General features: G+C 38.5%; 1 protein-coding gene across 4 annotated transcripts in view; it reads right to left on the bottom strand.

Moving 5' to 3' along the window:
• The window catches only part of LOC100014936 (adhesion G-protein coupled receptor F2), a 52158-nt gene extending 39179 nt beyond the window's left edge, over positions 1–12979 (bottom strand). Inside the window, exons 1-2 of one of the 4 annotated variants that reach the window (XM_016431121.2) lie at positions 12891–12938; positions 4626–4785 (exon numbers count right to left, since the gene is read on the bottom strand). The gene's annotated coding sequence lies outside the window, so the exon portion shown is untranslated. Of the gene's footprint in view, positions 1–4625; positions 4855–12890 lie in introns of those variants that run through there. The other 3 variants (XM_007484048.3, XM_056818374.1, XM_056818373.1) reach the window with 3 other exon arrangements.
• Positions 12980–14753: the final 1774 nt, after the last annotated feature.

Here is a 14753-nt window from a genome sequence, read left to right as displayed (position 1 = left end):
GATACTTTCTGGGATCCCTCCCAAAGCTGACATTCTGTGAATTAAAGAAGCAAATCCCTGTTTTTCTCTGAGTAGGCAGACAAGGAACATAGTGCAAAGAGGGGAAGTACCTGTGTCGAAAGGGGAGAGACCAAATGACCAGGCAAGCAAGGACAACCCCACTGTATTCAAAGTTGTGGTTTTTTCCTGGTACACTTGCCCTACCTTGTGAGTCTGAAATTCTAAGCTAGCTGTTTTGCATTGACATCACCCCAAGCCAAGTTCAAGCTGATGGTTTCAAAGGCTGATGGCATTCTGCATACAAGGACAAATGGGGCTGCAATACATTTTGGAAAAAGTCAATTAAAGAGAAAAGATTGATCTCCTTTAGAACTCTAGACCCAGAACCCCAACTGCATCATCCCACTAGCCCATAGAAGCATCCCCTAAAATTTGGGCAACTTGTCATTCAAGACTTTGAAAGAGATTCAGAGCTTGGTAGTGTTGGGGAGTCTTTAGCTTAAGATAGAGCAGCTGGCTCAGCTGAACCCTCTTTAAGGCCTTACCCAATACTGAGCCCCGAAAGCAATGAGAACCTCATATGCAAATACCTGGAGCTGATGACTGTTTCTCCCTCCCCCGTTCTCCCAAAGAGGGGCTCATCAACCCTACCAATCAATGGTAACTTGTGATTTTATAGTTCACTAGGAGACAAAGAGACTCTGTAAAGAGGGATCAGAACTAGATTAAGTGTTTAATTAAGTGTTATCTCAATAATTACATGTTCAGCGTCTTGACCTTCTTACACTCCATTTTTTAAAAAGCCCTCAAAAAACGGTTCTGGGAATTTCAGGTACCACCACAGGCCAGAGGAGAAGATAACTTTGCTGAAGGGAAGGAAGAGGGTCTTTTAATGTCCTTCAAGTCGATTAATACAGGATCATGGGCAGCTATCTACTAGGCTTATGAGCCACCCAAATAAAAATAATAAAACTGAGAGTTTGCATTTACATGGTGTTTTTAAGCTGGTAAAACACTTCAATAATAATAATAATGGCTAAAATGTATATAGCAGCGCTCACTGTGTGCCAGGCACTATGCTAAGCACTTTATAATTATTATCTCATTTGATCCTCACAACAACCCTGAGAGCTGGGGGCTGGGGAAGGGGGATGGGTTTGTTCCAATTTTATTATCCTCATTTTACAGCTAAGGAAATGAAAGCACTCAGAATTAGGTGACTTGCCCAGAGTCTGAGAAAAGATTTGAACTCAGATATTCTTGATTCCAGACCCATCACTCTATCCATTGTTCCACCCTTAAAAGGTATGAGTAGGGCAAACCTTAATGGTAACCCATTGTGTATAAGCCATCCTGTATAAGCCAGTACACTCCCTTAAATACACACACAAAAACACAACATCTTGTCTCTGCCATTTTTTATTCAAGTGAAAATGGGCTCAGATTTCTCATCTGTAAAATCAGGGGTCTGGTAATATCCAAGGTCCCCTCTGGGTCTATATTCTATGATTCTATGATCGCAGTAACTGAGGGATATCTATGATTATGGGACCTTTGGGGACACAGAGGTTGGGGAGAATAAGTTATACTATACACTGACATTCTTAAATACTGTTTTTGGTTTTTGGTTTCTTTTTGAATTGCAATGGACTGACTAGGGTCTCTTTTTGGCCTTCTACACAAATAGATGACAAATTATAGTTTGATATCAATTAGAGACTGATAAATCAATCAAGTATGGAAACCCAAACTACTATAAGATGGGTTTATTATGACACTGTATTTGCTTTAAGTAACAGACATTCTTCTGGTTTAATCAAAAACAATGCTCTCATTGTTCTATTTTTTTAAAGCAGTCATCATTTGGGAAATGGACACCATTAACAATGATAGCCTTTAGTATCACCCTACTTGAATGCCACTAATTTAGTTTTTTGGAACATATTCTATATTTGTGACCAGGGAAGGCACTGAATATCCAATTCTCTATGCCTCATTAAAAAGCAATGTTAGAATTCTGTTTCTAACATCCATTTGTATAAAATGTGTAAACAAGATAGGGTTTCATTTATTGATGAATGGATAAATAAATTGTACTAAATTAATGTAACGGAGTATTATTACCCCATGATAAATGATATAGGAAAACAGAAACACAGATAGACTTATAGGTACTGATGGCAGACTGAAAAAAAAAACAAAAACAAAATCAGGACAACTACATACAGAAGGAGAGCAATAACATAAATTAAAATAGCACTAAGAGGCCATTAGAGTCATATTAATTGTGTTGACCAATCTTGATCTCAGAGAACAGATAATGAATGGACAGTTGGCTCTTTTCAGTAAAAAAAGTAGGAGGGCAGCTAGATGGCTCAATGGATTGAGAGCCAGATCTAGAGACAGAGGTCCTGTCCTCAGACATTTCTTAGCTTCTTTCCTAACCCTTACCATTCTCCTTGGAACCAGTACTTAGTATTGAATCTAAGATGGAAGGTAAGGGTTAAAAAAAAAAAGTTACAGAGCTTTAAGTGGCAATTGATGCATATGTTGTCATTTTGTTGGTTGTGTTCTGCTTAACTTTTTCTGTTACAGAAGAGGATTCAGTGGGTAGAAGGGGTATTGAGAAATCCTTAAAATTGAGAGAGAAAGAAAAGGAAAGAGAGAAGAGAGAATGAATTTTAGAAGTCCAAATTCTATAAATCTTGGTTGCTTAGTGGAGGTTATCAATTGAATTCAACCAACACTAAATGCCTTGACTGCTGGGAATACTAAGGTGAACTATAACAAAGATTCTGACTTCAAGACACTTATAATCTAATGGATGAGATGATACAAGGAAGAATGTGACAAGTGCACCAAGGTACAATCATGAATTGCACCAAAGTCAAGGCATAATAATATTATTTCAAGAGATAATGAATCTGGATATGACAAGCCAATGACAGAAAAGTATTTTTGGCTTAAATTGGTCTAAAATGGAAAATTTGGCAATCTTCTAACTTAAAAATTGTTCCTTGAGATTAATAGGTTTGGATAGATTCCCCTGAGAAAAAGCCACATTGGCCTTCTACACACCAGGAGAAAACAAAAAAGTTTATAAGATGAGATTCAATCAAGAGATTCTGAGCAAGTCCCTTAATTTCTGTGCCTCATTTTCTTCATTTGTAAAATGAGGAATTGAACTCAGTGGCCTCAAAGGTCACATCAAGCTCCAAATCTATGATCTAATGAAGTTTTATCATTTTCTTAACCAATTAGGTTTACTGTAAAAGGAAGAGGTATTTCATTCAACCAAAGGGCAGACGCTAGGCCTTGACAAAAAAGATTAACCTTCTGAACTAGAAAAGTTGATAGCATGATACCTTGAACAAAGGCCAGACTGTACTTGGTTTTCCATTTATTAGGGTGTAAATGAGAGTTTAAGGAATTTATTAAGTGAAATTTACCTGATATCTAAATTAAAGTAGAAACAAAAATTTAAGGAATTTACTAAATGAAATTCACCTGAGACATGAATGCATAAAATGGTAGTGCTGGAAGGAATTGATTCTGTTCAAACCTTTCACTTTATACATTCAAAACTTTAAGTTTACTTAAGTGAATTATTAAACATCACATGATTAATTCATGACAGACTAGAACTAGACTAAAGCCAAAACTAGGACCCAAATCTCTTAAATGGGTAGAGTTTGGGCCTCTGGCTCATTATCCCATACTGCCTCTAAGTCAGGTTTTCCTAAAATAAACACATTGTGAAGTTAAGTTATAAACCAAGAGAAAGGGATCTCTCTAGTGTTTACTATTTGTGTGACTTTGGGTGAATCACTACCTCTCTGAGCCACATTTTATTCATCTGCAAAATGAGGGGGTTAGGACTAGATAGCCCCTGTTATACTTTCCTGTTCTAGATTTATGATCCTACCCACAAAGTTCCAAATTCATTTGGGGGGAAATCTAGAGAGGAAATATTTCACAAAAATAAGAGTTGGTAGGACCTGAGGAGCAATGTGGAATCTCTATCCTGCTGCTCTTTAAAAAACAAGAGAGATTTTCATCTATTTGAGGTGGTATGTGTGATTTTGTTCCAAAAGTTAGGCTGTCAATATTCCATCACTTCTCAATGTGTCTTTTAGCCTTATGATGCTCTGATAATGAGTTAAGATTGGGGGTTGGGGGGGGGGGGAAATTGCATCATTTGTGACCTATTTAGAGCAAAGTAACAAACCAGGCTGATTATTATCTTCCCTATTTTCACTTTATCACTTGGTGGTCATCAAAAATATCTCACATCCTTCCTTGGCCTCAATTCTCTTCACTGCGAAATTGAGAGGTGGGGTGATAGTAGATGAAAGAAAAGAAACTGAAGCAACAGAAATCTTGCACTCTAATGAGGGAAGGGGAGGGACAGGGGATCTTGAAGGATGCTCTTGATCAGTCCTTAGAATCTGCTTCAGTTATCCAATTTTCCAATAATGTTTGTGGACAGATGTGGTTTTATGCATATAATTAAATATCAATTTCTCCAAGTTGTATGGATGTAGTATTACATAATTAGCTGCTCGTCTTAACCATTTCTATCCAAAAGAGTCATTGAGCCAAGAAGAGCAAAGGATGCTACTCACAGTCCAGGAAAAGACAGACAAGTCCAGCAGTTGGTTGCTTGCTTCCCCTTCACCTCTTATCATCTCTTGTTTGGAAAGAACAGCCAGAAATTTTGTTTCTTGGAGCCATCCCTCCAGCTCTGAAGTCAAGTTCCTGCTTTGAGCTGTCCAGACAAAAGTGCTTCCCCAAGTGAAGCAGGAACACACATGTGGGCATGCACAGCTGTATCTTGATGGACTGGTATTCCTTGGGAATGATTCTAGTAGCAGGGGAGTGGGGAAGGCGGGGCATTGGGGTGTCAAGTAGTGGGTGACTCACAAGCTAGGTGATGAACACAGACTCTCACCGAAATTACAGGTTTCCTTCTTTGGCAAGGGGCCCAGAAGTGGTAGTGACAGAGCACCTAGAATATTTGGCAAGCTATCACGGACCCAGGCAGAAACTGTCATCAGCCAAGATAGAAGTCCCAAATTTCTCTATTGTGGCTCTGTCTAGTGTTTATTCATTCAACATGTTTTAAGCACCTTTCCTTCCCCAGCCTCTGTGTTAGGTACTAGCTATAGTCCTTGACCTTAAGAAGCTGTCCTGAGGGAACAAGGTGAATGCAAACTTACCCACCATACTATATCTAACTGGTGCCATACCCCTTGACCAGCTTTTCAGATTCTTATCCCTTCCATTTATCCACCCAATCTATGTCTGCTGCCTCATCCCACCCCATATTCTCCCCTTCTTCTCTAATTTTTGTTCTGGGCATAGTCATCAAATCAATTCTACCACTGGTTCTGGAAAGGGTTTGTCTTCTGATTGTCCTATAGATCAACCCACCATCCCTCTGACTTCCAGACACTCCCTTTGCATGGCTACCACACCTCTGCCTGTTATTTTCTCCTAATAGAATATGAGCTCCTAGGGTAGAGACTCTATCACCCTTTTCTATTTGTATGCCCAGTGTCCAGCACAAAATGCACTAAATGTGTGTGTGTGTGTGTGTGTGTGTGTGTATTCATAGACACTTTTACATTCAAAGTTGCTGCTGGAAAAGCAATCTTTGTGTTATTCTTGACTCCTAACATCATCCCGCGTATTCAGCCAGTTGCAGAATCTTGTCATTTTCACCTCCACCATGTATTTTACATCTATCCTTTCTCTACATTTGCATGACTACTACCCTGGTTCAAGCCTAATAACCTCTCCCAGACAGCAGTGGACTATTAAGGGGTCTCTCTGCTTAACACTCAAGCATGGCGGGGGACCACAGAAGATGCTTTGGGTTTATGCTATATTCCTGAGGAGCCCTTCTCAAATGTACTCCATAGTTTCCGATGGAGGGCTTCAGTAGCCCATGCATACTTAAGATTGAGTTTAGTTTTTTTAGTGGTACAGTAGAACCTGCAGATGACTTAGAGTCTAAAAGACCTCAGTTTAAATCTGACTCCAAACACTTTCTAACTGTATAAATATAAATAAGTCATAACCTCTGTCTGCTTCAGTTTCCTCAAATGTAACATGGAGATAATAATAGCATCTTTCTCCCAGAGTTGTTTTGTGAGGATCAAATGAAATATTTTTAAGGCAGTTAGCAATAATATATGACTAGTTATAATTATTATTATTACTAAAGTAAGTTTCTTTACCTGAGGGGCCTGTGAAATTATTTTTAACATATTTTAATAACTCTATTTCAATACAACTGGTTTCCTCTGTAATTGTAAATATTTTAATTTGTGCATTTAAAAATAATATTCTGAAAAAGGGTCCCATAAGTTTCACCAGACTGCCAAAGGGAGCTCTGAAACTTAGTAGCTATATGATTTTTCAGTAAGTTACTTCCCCTCATCCTTCAGATGAAGATGATAATATTTTTACTACCTTTCTCCCAAAGGTTTTTTATTTTAGAAAAGTGCTTGTTGAATCATAAAATGCAATTAAAACATCACTTCTTGTTTTACTCCTCTCCAGTTACTTTTTTCCTTAAAAGGATTAGTCTCTAGTAATTTGACTGAAATTATATTTGTGTGTGTATATACATATATATATTCATGATTCATGTTTGCCAACTTTCTTAATCCTTGATGCTTTGTGCTAAATCTAAATTTCCCGTTATTTTCCATCTTAATGACTAAGTTGACTTCTAGACTCTAAGATATGATCTTTAAGGGGTATTATTATCTTCCTGGTAGTGTTATTATCTGCCACAAAATTAGACCCTAGGGATCCTTTAAAAGCCTATTTCTTGTATTTAAGTTTGATAGTGAATTCCTTGGGTAATAAGAGGATGGAATATTTTCTCTTAATTGTTTCAACTGTATCTACCAACTCAATTTCAGCCAATCTTTTCTCTCTTAAGAGATTAACCCATTCCCTTGGCCTTCTAATAATTTTACCATTGACATTCCCATTTTCTTCTTCTAAAAATATGTTGATATTTTTCTCTATCTGTTCCTGTCCCTTAACCTATATGAGGACTTTTTTCCAGTATCTAAGGAAAATCCAAAGAATACAGACCCACAAGTCAGGTGGTGTGGATTCTAGCCTTATAGTTCTACCAATAATTTACTGTATTACTTCACCCAAGACCCTTTTCCTCTCTGGGACTTTGTTTCTTCATCTATCAAATGAGAAGGCTGGGCTAAATGATAACAATAATAGTTGCCTTCTCTATAGCATTGTAAGGTTTACAAAATTCCTTGCAAATATTATCTCATCTAATCTTCTTGGTTTGGGGGAAGGTAAAAGAACTTTCAATTTCCTTCAAGGGAATTAATACCTTGTAATTAACATACAGGCAGGCTCCCAGCTAGACCTGGAGGACACCAGAATAATGATATCTAGCATTTATATAGCACTTTAGGGTTTGCAAAGCCCTTTAAAAATATTGTCTCATTTGATCTTCACAACAGCCCTGAGAGGCAGGTGCTATAATTATTCCCATTTTTCAGATGAGAAAACTGAGACGCTTGCTCAGGGTCACACAGTGTGAGGCTGGATTTGAGTTCAAGTCTTCCTGACTCCAGGTTCAGGATTCTATTGATTGGACTGCCCAGCTGCCTCTAGCTTTCTATAATCCAGATTCTACCCAGACCCAAAATTCCGATGATTCTGAATTGATTTGCTAAGATAAAAGGAAACACATAAGAACATATTCCTGGAAAGGACTTTAGAAGTCATAATTTTCTTTTTTCTTTATTTTCTTTTAAAAATGTGTTTGTTACATTAAAGTTCCCAGGTGTCTCCCTCACCTCACTCCCTCCCCTCTCTGAACTAGAGAAGGCATTATATATATATATATATATATATATATATATATATATGTGTGTGTGTGTGTGTGTGTGTGTGTGTGTGTGTGTGTGTGTGTGTGTATTTGTAGATGTACACACACACACATAAACTGTTTTACTTTTTCTATTTATCAGTTTTTTCTCTGGAAGTAGATATATAAAAGTTATTCTTCAAACTATATTTCTGTTGCTTTATATACAATGCTTTCTTGGTTCTGCTCTTTTCACTCTTCATAATTTCATGTAGGTCTTTCCACATTTTCTTTATTTAGCCTGTTTTGTCCTTTCTTACCATGCAGTGGTATTCCCTTCACAGTCACATGCCTTAATTTGCTCAGCCATTCCCCAACTGATGGGCATCCCCCTCAATTTCTAGTTCTTTGTTACCACAAAGAGAGCTGCTATCAATATTTTAGAATACATAAATTATTTTCCTTTTCCCCTGACAACCTATATTGCTGGGTCAAAGGGTACACACAGTTTTATAATTCTTTCTTTTTTAATCTGTTACCTCCTATCTTAGAATCAATGCTGTGTTTTGGTTCCAAAGAAGAAGGGAAGTAATAGCTAGGCAATGGGAGTAAGTGACTTGCCTAGAGTCACACATCTATGAAGCATCTGAGATCACAGTTGAACCCAGGACCTCCAGAGAGCCTGACTCTCAATCCACTGAGCCATCTAGTTATAGTTACCCCCAGTTTTATAACTTTTTCAGTATAACTTCATATTTCTCTCCAAAAGAATTTATTTCACCAAATTCCTCTCTACAAACTCTCCCCTTCCCCAATCTAACAAATGAGGCCAATGAGAACCAGGTAGTAAAGAGCCAAGCTAATCAGGTCTTCAGGTTCCAGACTGAGCGCTCTTTGTACTATACAACACTGCTGCAGTCCACAATCAGACAGGGGCAGGTGTCAGTTCTAATCCCAGTACTGCCATAAGATCACTGCATGAACTTGGCACAATACAGAACAGACTATCTTCTCATATGCCCACAAGAGATGCATTTTCTCTCAAAGGGAAGACTGAAGCTAGTTTTTATTTACTAAGGAGACATGTTACTGGAAGCACTGACACTTCATTGAGTAGCCTCAAAGAAAGGGGGAGACTTCAGCTATTCCCCAGTTATCAGGGCCCCCCACAGCTTCAGTTAGCCAACCCCCCAAAATAAAACAATAATAAATAATCATAGTAATAGTAATGTAGTAGTGGTTATAGAAGCAATCATAGTAGTAATTGCTACTTGTAGCAATATCTGTTCAAGAAGTATTGTGACACATCATGGGTAAAAAAACCAGGTTCAGATCCTCCCTTTGATGAATGAATAATGGCAATATAAACCTGGGCTAACACTTAATCTGTTAGTGTTCTAGGCAACTCTCAGAGAGAAGGCTATCTTACCTTTTCATGTCCTGGAGGGGACGAGCCGTAGGGACCCCCTCTCAAAAGATTTTTTTTTAATTCATAGTTGAAGGCAATGCAAAATTTCTATTAAAATATGCAAGAGGATGCTAGAGCTGGTTTATCTGGGCTCCTAAGAACTGATTGTTAAATTTTCAGTGTGAGCATTTATACCTGGAAATTCACAAATGGTACAAATCAGGGTTTGATTTATTGTTTTGTTGATTTTCTAAATTTTAGAAAGTAATGGAGAAAATGTTACTAATGCAGATTCAATTTAAATTTTAAAAGTATATCGTGCCATTTCAGAGGGGTAGTTGTTAAATTGACTCCTCTAGAGATTAGTAAAAATTGAAATATATATATGTGTGTGTATATATATATAGATATAATTTTTTTTGCCACTCAAGGTCATAGGTGCCCTGAAATCTGTCAATAAATTAAGAGTGCAAAGACCCTGTTCTAAGACTACAAATTCCAGAGAGGAGACTGATCTGAATTGGAAGAGTTAGTTTCACAAGCAGAAATTCCCTGTGCCAATGAAATAATAAGTCTAATATCTATCTCCTAAAGACTGCTCACATGTTTATAACTGCAAAACATAGTAAATGGTCCTTTCTATATCCCCATTCATCTGGATCAATTGTTTTGCAAGCATTTGCTATCCTTTACTCCCAAATGGACTCTCCTGAGTTTTCCTGACTCTCTTCCCTTCTTTCTCCTACCTCTCTGGTTGCTCCTTCTCAAATCTCTTTTATAGGACAATCACCATGTCCTGCCCTTAAGTTCAAGCCAAGGTTGCATCCTGGAATGTCTTCTTTTCTTTCTCTCTATACTCTCCCTCTTTGTGACTTCATCAGTTCCCATAAATTCAATTGTCAACTCTATGGAGAGGAGTCCCAGGTTTACCATTTACAGCCATCATCTCTTTCCCAAAATTTAGTTTCACATTGCCAACACCATGCTGGAAGTCTTTACCTAAATGACCAATAAACATCTGGAACTCAACATTCTCCAAACAAAATTAATTCTCTTTCTATAACAATCATCCCTTTTTCTGAGTTCCCCAGGGCCACATGATATACTGGAAAGAAGAATTATGAGACCCAAATACAAATTCCACCTCAGAAGCTTACTACTTATGTGATTTTGGATAAGTCGATTAACCATTATGGGCCTCAGTTTCCTCATATGTAAAAGGAGGAGGTTGGATTGGCCTCTGAGGTTCTTTTCTTCTAGTTCTTTATCTAATCTATTCTAAGGACTGTAAATTTTATGTTGGAGAAAAACCATTAGCTGCACTGCCATCTAGTGATGATGCTATAGATTCAAAGAATCCCATTTTCCTCTTCCTCTTGTCTCTTTCCTATGGAGAAATCTTTTGTAAATGCTTTTATTTTATATAGAAAGCAAGAAGAGAGATTAGTATTTTCCTAAGAGATTTGACAACACCATAAAAACTATAATTAGAACTAAAAAAACACATAAACAATGGCTGGGGAGAAATGCTTAGTGTGAATGGCAGAGACAGAGTAGAATCCTTCTTACATCCAATTAATAATTATTACTAACAGTCCATTGATATAGGAATACTTATAAGTCATAAGCATGCTTATAATTATGCCATTAATAATAATTCTATTAATGAAAGTTTCAATGCTAATACACCAAACATCAAACCAATAAATTTTAAAGGAAGAATGAAAAATGACATGGTGGAAAGCCAAGAGGAACCTGGCTCAGATCTTGCCTCTGATACTTTATGTCCTGAGACAAGTCAACTTTATAGAGTCTGGTTTCTTCATTCGTGAAATGGAGCTACTTCACAGGTTGCTGTGAAGAGCAGCAAATTAGATAATTATGCAAAATTTGTATAATGGGATAATTTAAGCAAATGACTTGGTAAACTTTAAAATGTTATAGAAATGTCAGCTCTTAACCTGCACCTGAGCACAGTAACCAAAAGTGATGGCAAGAAGGTAAAACAGTCCAATCCCCTTGAGCTGTCACTTGGTGACTACCTCTGGGAATTTGGTCAAATACTTTTACTTCCTCGGACCTCAGTTTCCTCATCTGCAAAATGAGGGAGCAGACCTCTGAGGTCCCTTCCAGCTCTAAATTCTATGCCCCAATTTGCAAGTTATAATTTGAAAGATACTTACTCTGTGATAATGCCCTAAATAATTGTTGGTTGTTCTGTTATTAGTTAGCTATTTTATTTATCATGGGAGTGAACAATCAGGGGCTTTGGTAAAGAGAGAAGGAAAAACTAAGATAGATTTAGGAAAGTTCCTGAAAAGAGAACTAGGCTGAGTCAAAGATTAGTTTGCCTAATTTATCGTTTTGGTTAGGGAAAGAGAAGATCCTGGCATTTATCCTCCTTGGCCCTCAGTTTCCTCATCTGTAAGATGAGAAGGTTGAACTAGATGGCTTCAGGGGTCTCTTTCCAACTCTACACCCGTTGCTGTTGTTTGTGCTTTGTTTTGAAGAGGACCTTTAGTTTCACAGGTGAGGTCTTAACTTGTGCTTGAATTGAATTTAAGTAGGTAGAGTTGCACAAAGTCGTCAGCCTCATTCTCTCTTCCAATCACTGAAGTCCAGCAGTGGGACAAAAGAAAAATCAGGAAGACTGGTGATGGCCCAGGACACAGCGGAGTCTTTGATGACTGATCAAATTCTAGATCTAGGATCCTTTTGAAAGATGTTTAGGGAAAAACAGCTTGACGTAATGCATAGAAAGCGGAATTCAGACTCAGGAAGACCTGGTTTCAAAGTCTCCCTTCTGATACATCCTGAGCAAATCTGTACCATATCCTTTAATTTATTCAAAGAGAGTCTCCTGGACCACTGAAAGTAATGAATTGCTCATAGTCACATAGCTAGTATATTTCAAGGGACAGATTTCAACTAAGCAGAAAATATATATCTTGAGGATCTTCTGGACCTTGCCAAGATCAGCCATGTATTCTCAACAGGATACTACCTCTCAATGGGCATTTAATAAAAATTTTAGGAAGAGACATTTCTATTTCAGTTAGTCACTTACATAAGATGATTGTTCACAATATGAGACTACCACTATATAGACATTTAACAATACATTTTGTAAAAAGGCTTCTTTTTTTCAATTAGTCACTTGCTATTAATAATCATCAATAAAACCTAAGTTCCTTGTAAGCAACAACTTTTTGTCTGTATTCCCAGAACCTAGTAGAGTCTTAAGGCACTTATAAATGTTTGTTGAATAAATAATGATGATGCCAAAGTATTGAAATAACACAAACAAGTATATTTCAAAATTATTTAGCAGTTTAGCACATTTTTTTGTAATCTTTATCATTATTCTCATGCTATTAGTCCACACTAGTTGCCTCCATTAGGATGCCTGATTCCTTTTCCTCTTTAGACCATCTGGCTTTCAACTTCATCCTTCAACTGAAACTTTACCAATGATCTTTTAATTGCCCAATCAAATGGCCATTTCTAAATCCTGATCATTCTTGACCTCTCTGAAGCATTTAACAATCTTGACCACCATATCTACTGGATACTCTCTCTTTTCTGAGTCATCATGGTGCTGATTTCTCTTGTTATACCTCTTACCTCTCTATCTGCTCCTTCTCAATCTCCTTTTCAGGAACATCATCCATATCCTACCCCAGCTGTGGGTAAACTGAAAGGTTCTAAGGGCCCTCTTTCCTTTTCTCATTATACTCTCTCTTTGTGACCTCATCAACTCCTGTGGGTTCAATGATCATCTCTCTTCAGGTGGTTCCCACATCCCATTTCTATCCTAACTTTAGACTTTCTCCTGATCTGCAGTCCTATGTTACCAATTGCCTATTAGAAATCCACAAAATTTAACTCCAAAGCATCTCTTGCATCCCTTACCTTCTCTTCAATAAATATAGCCCCTACCCCAGTGAGGTCCCCTTTCACCTCTTGCCTGGATTATTATTGTATTCACCTTCTAATTGGTCTCCTAGCCTCATCTCTTCCCCTTGCTAATCCATCCTTCACATAATTGCCATAGTGATATTTCTAAAGTGATGGTGTCACTCCCCTACTCAATAAACTCCAGTGCCTCTTTCTTTTCTGTAGGACAGAATATAACTACTCTGGCAAAGAAAATCCCTTCACAATCTGACTTCTGCTTAACTTTCTAATTAATAATCTAATTCCAGCTAGATGGCACAAAGGATGGAGTGCCAGGCCTGGAGCCAGGAAGACCTAAGATCAAATCCAGCCTCAGACATTTACTAGCTATGTGGGTAAGTCGTTTTATCTTGTTTGCCTCCATTTCTTCATCTGTAAAATGAGCTGGAGAAGTAAATGGTGGACCTCTCCAGGATCTTTGCCAAGAAAACCCCAAATGGGGTCACAAAGAATCAGAGAGGACTAGGACAACTGAACAACAAAATTCTCCTTTACCCACCTTTCAACCTAGCCAAACTATTCTTTGCACATAATATTCCATCTTCCATTTCTGCACTTTTGTACATATTGTCCACATTCTTCCTCATCATCTCAACTTCTTGGATTTCCTAGTTTTCTTCTGAGCTTCACTCAAGAGCTTCCTTCCACACAGGTCTTTCTTGAGCTCCCAGATGCTAGTAAGTCCTACTTCCAGAATTGCCTTGAATTTATCTTGTATACATATTGTCTATGTATATATCTTGTATATATATTGTCTATGTATTTATCTTGTATATATATATATTGTCTATGGGGGTGTATGGGGTGCTCAGGGAGGGGTAATATCTCTGGTATGGAGGGCTTGTCATGCCCTCCTAGGGCAGCTCTCCAGCCTCTGACCCCCACCTGACACCCAGCTCTCACTTGTGGCTCCCAGTAGCTGCTAGCATGCGGCAGCGGCCACACCCTGGGCAACGGCTTCGACAGGCCGGCTAAACCTTGTGAGGGTAGCCATCGGGTCATAGACCCCTGGTGAACCAGGGCTTTGCTCACCCAGCATGTGAAGACTGTTTCGGCGGAACAGACGGAAGAAACCAATAAGAAGATTCAAAGGCTGAGATGGCGACGCAGCAAGGCACTGTGGAGTGCTCAGGGCGTGTTGGAGCACAAAGGACAACACGGCCATCCAATGCAGCTGAGGAAGTCTCCAGGCATAACAATTTTTCGTGCCACTGGACCCAGGCTTCCAACGCCGAGAGAGTGGGACTGTCTCTGTGCATCGGCTTTTCCACTTAAATCTCCTTCACGCACAAGTATCTTTGTGCATACTCATCTATCCTAACCCTGTCCACCCTCTTCAAGACCTGCAGTGATGGGGGAGTGACAACACAACAGGTGGAGGTGACCACTGGCAGTTGTAGTCACGATCCTGCACGTAGGAGGCCCACGGACCAGTGGTCGCTCGGCCCTGTGGGCAGCAGGGATGTTTGGCAGCATCCTGGGCAACTGAGAAGCCTTCTCTAGGACAGCACTGCTCACCCTAATCAAGGG

Source organism: Monodelphis domestica, chromosome 2 (assembly GCF_027887165.1).
Source record: "Monodelphis domestica isolate mMonDom1 chromosome 2, mMonDom1.pri, whole genome shotgun sequence".
In the NCBI taxonomy this organism is placed as follows: Eukaryota; Metazoa; Chordata; class Mammalia; order Didelphimorphia; family Didelphidae; genus Monodelphis; species Monodelphis domestica.
This window is presented reverse-complemented; position numbering and strand designations above follow the sequence as displayed.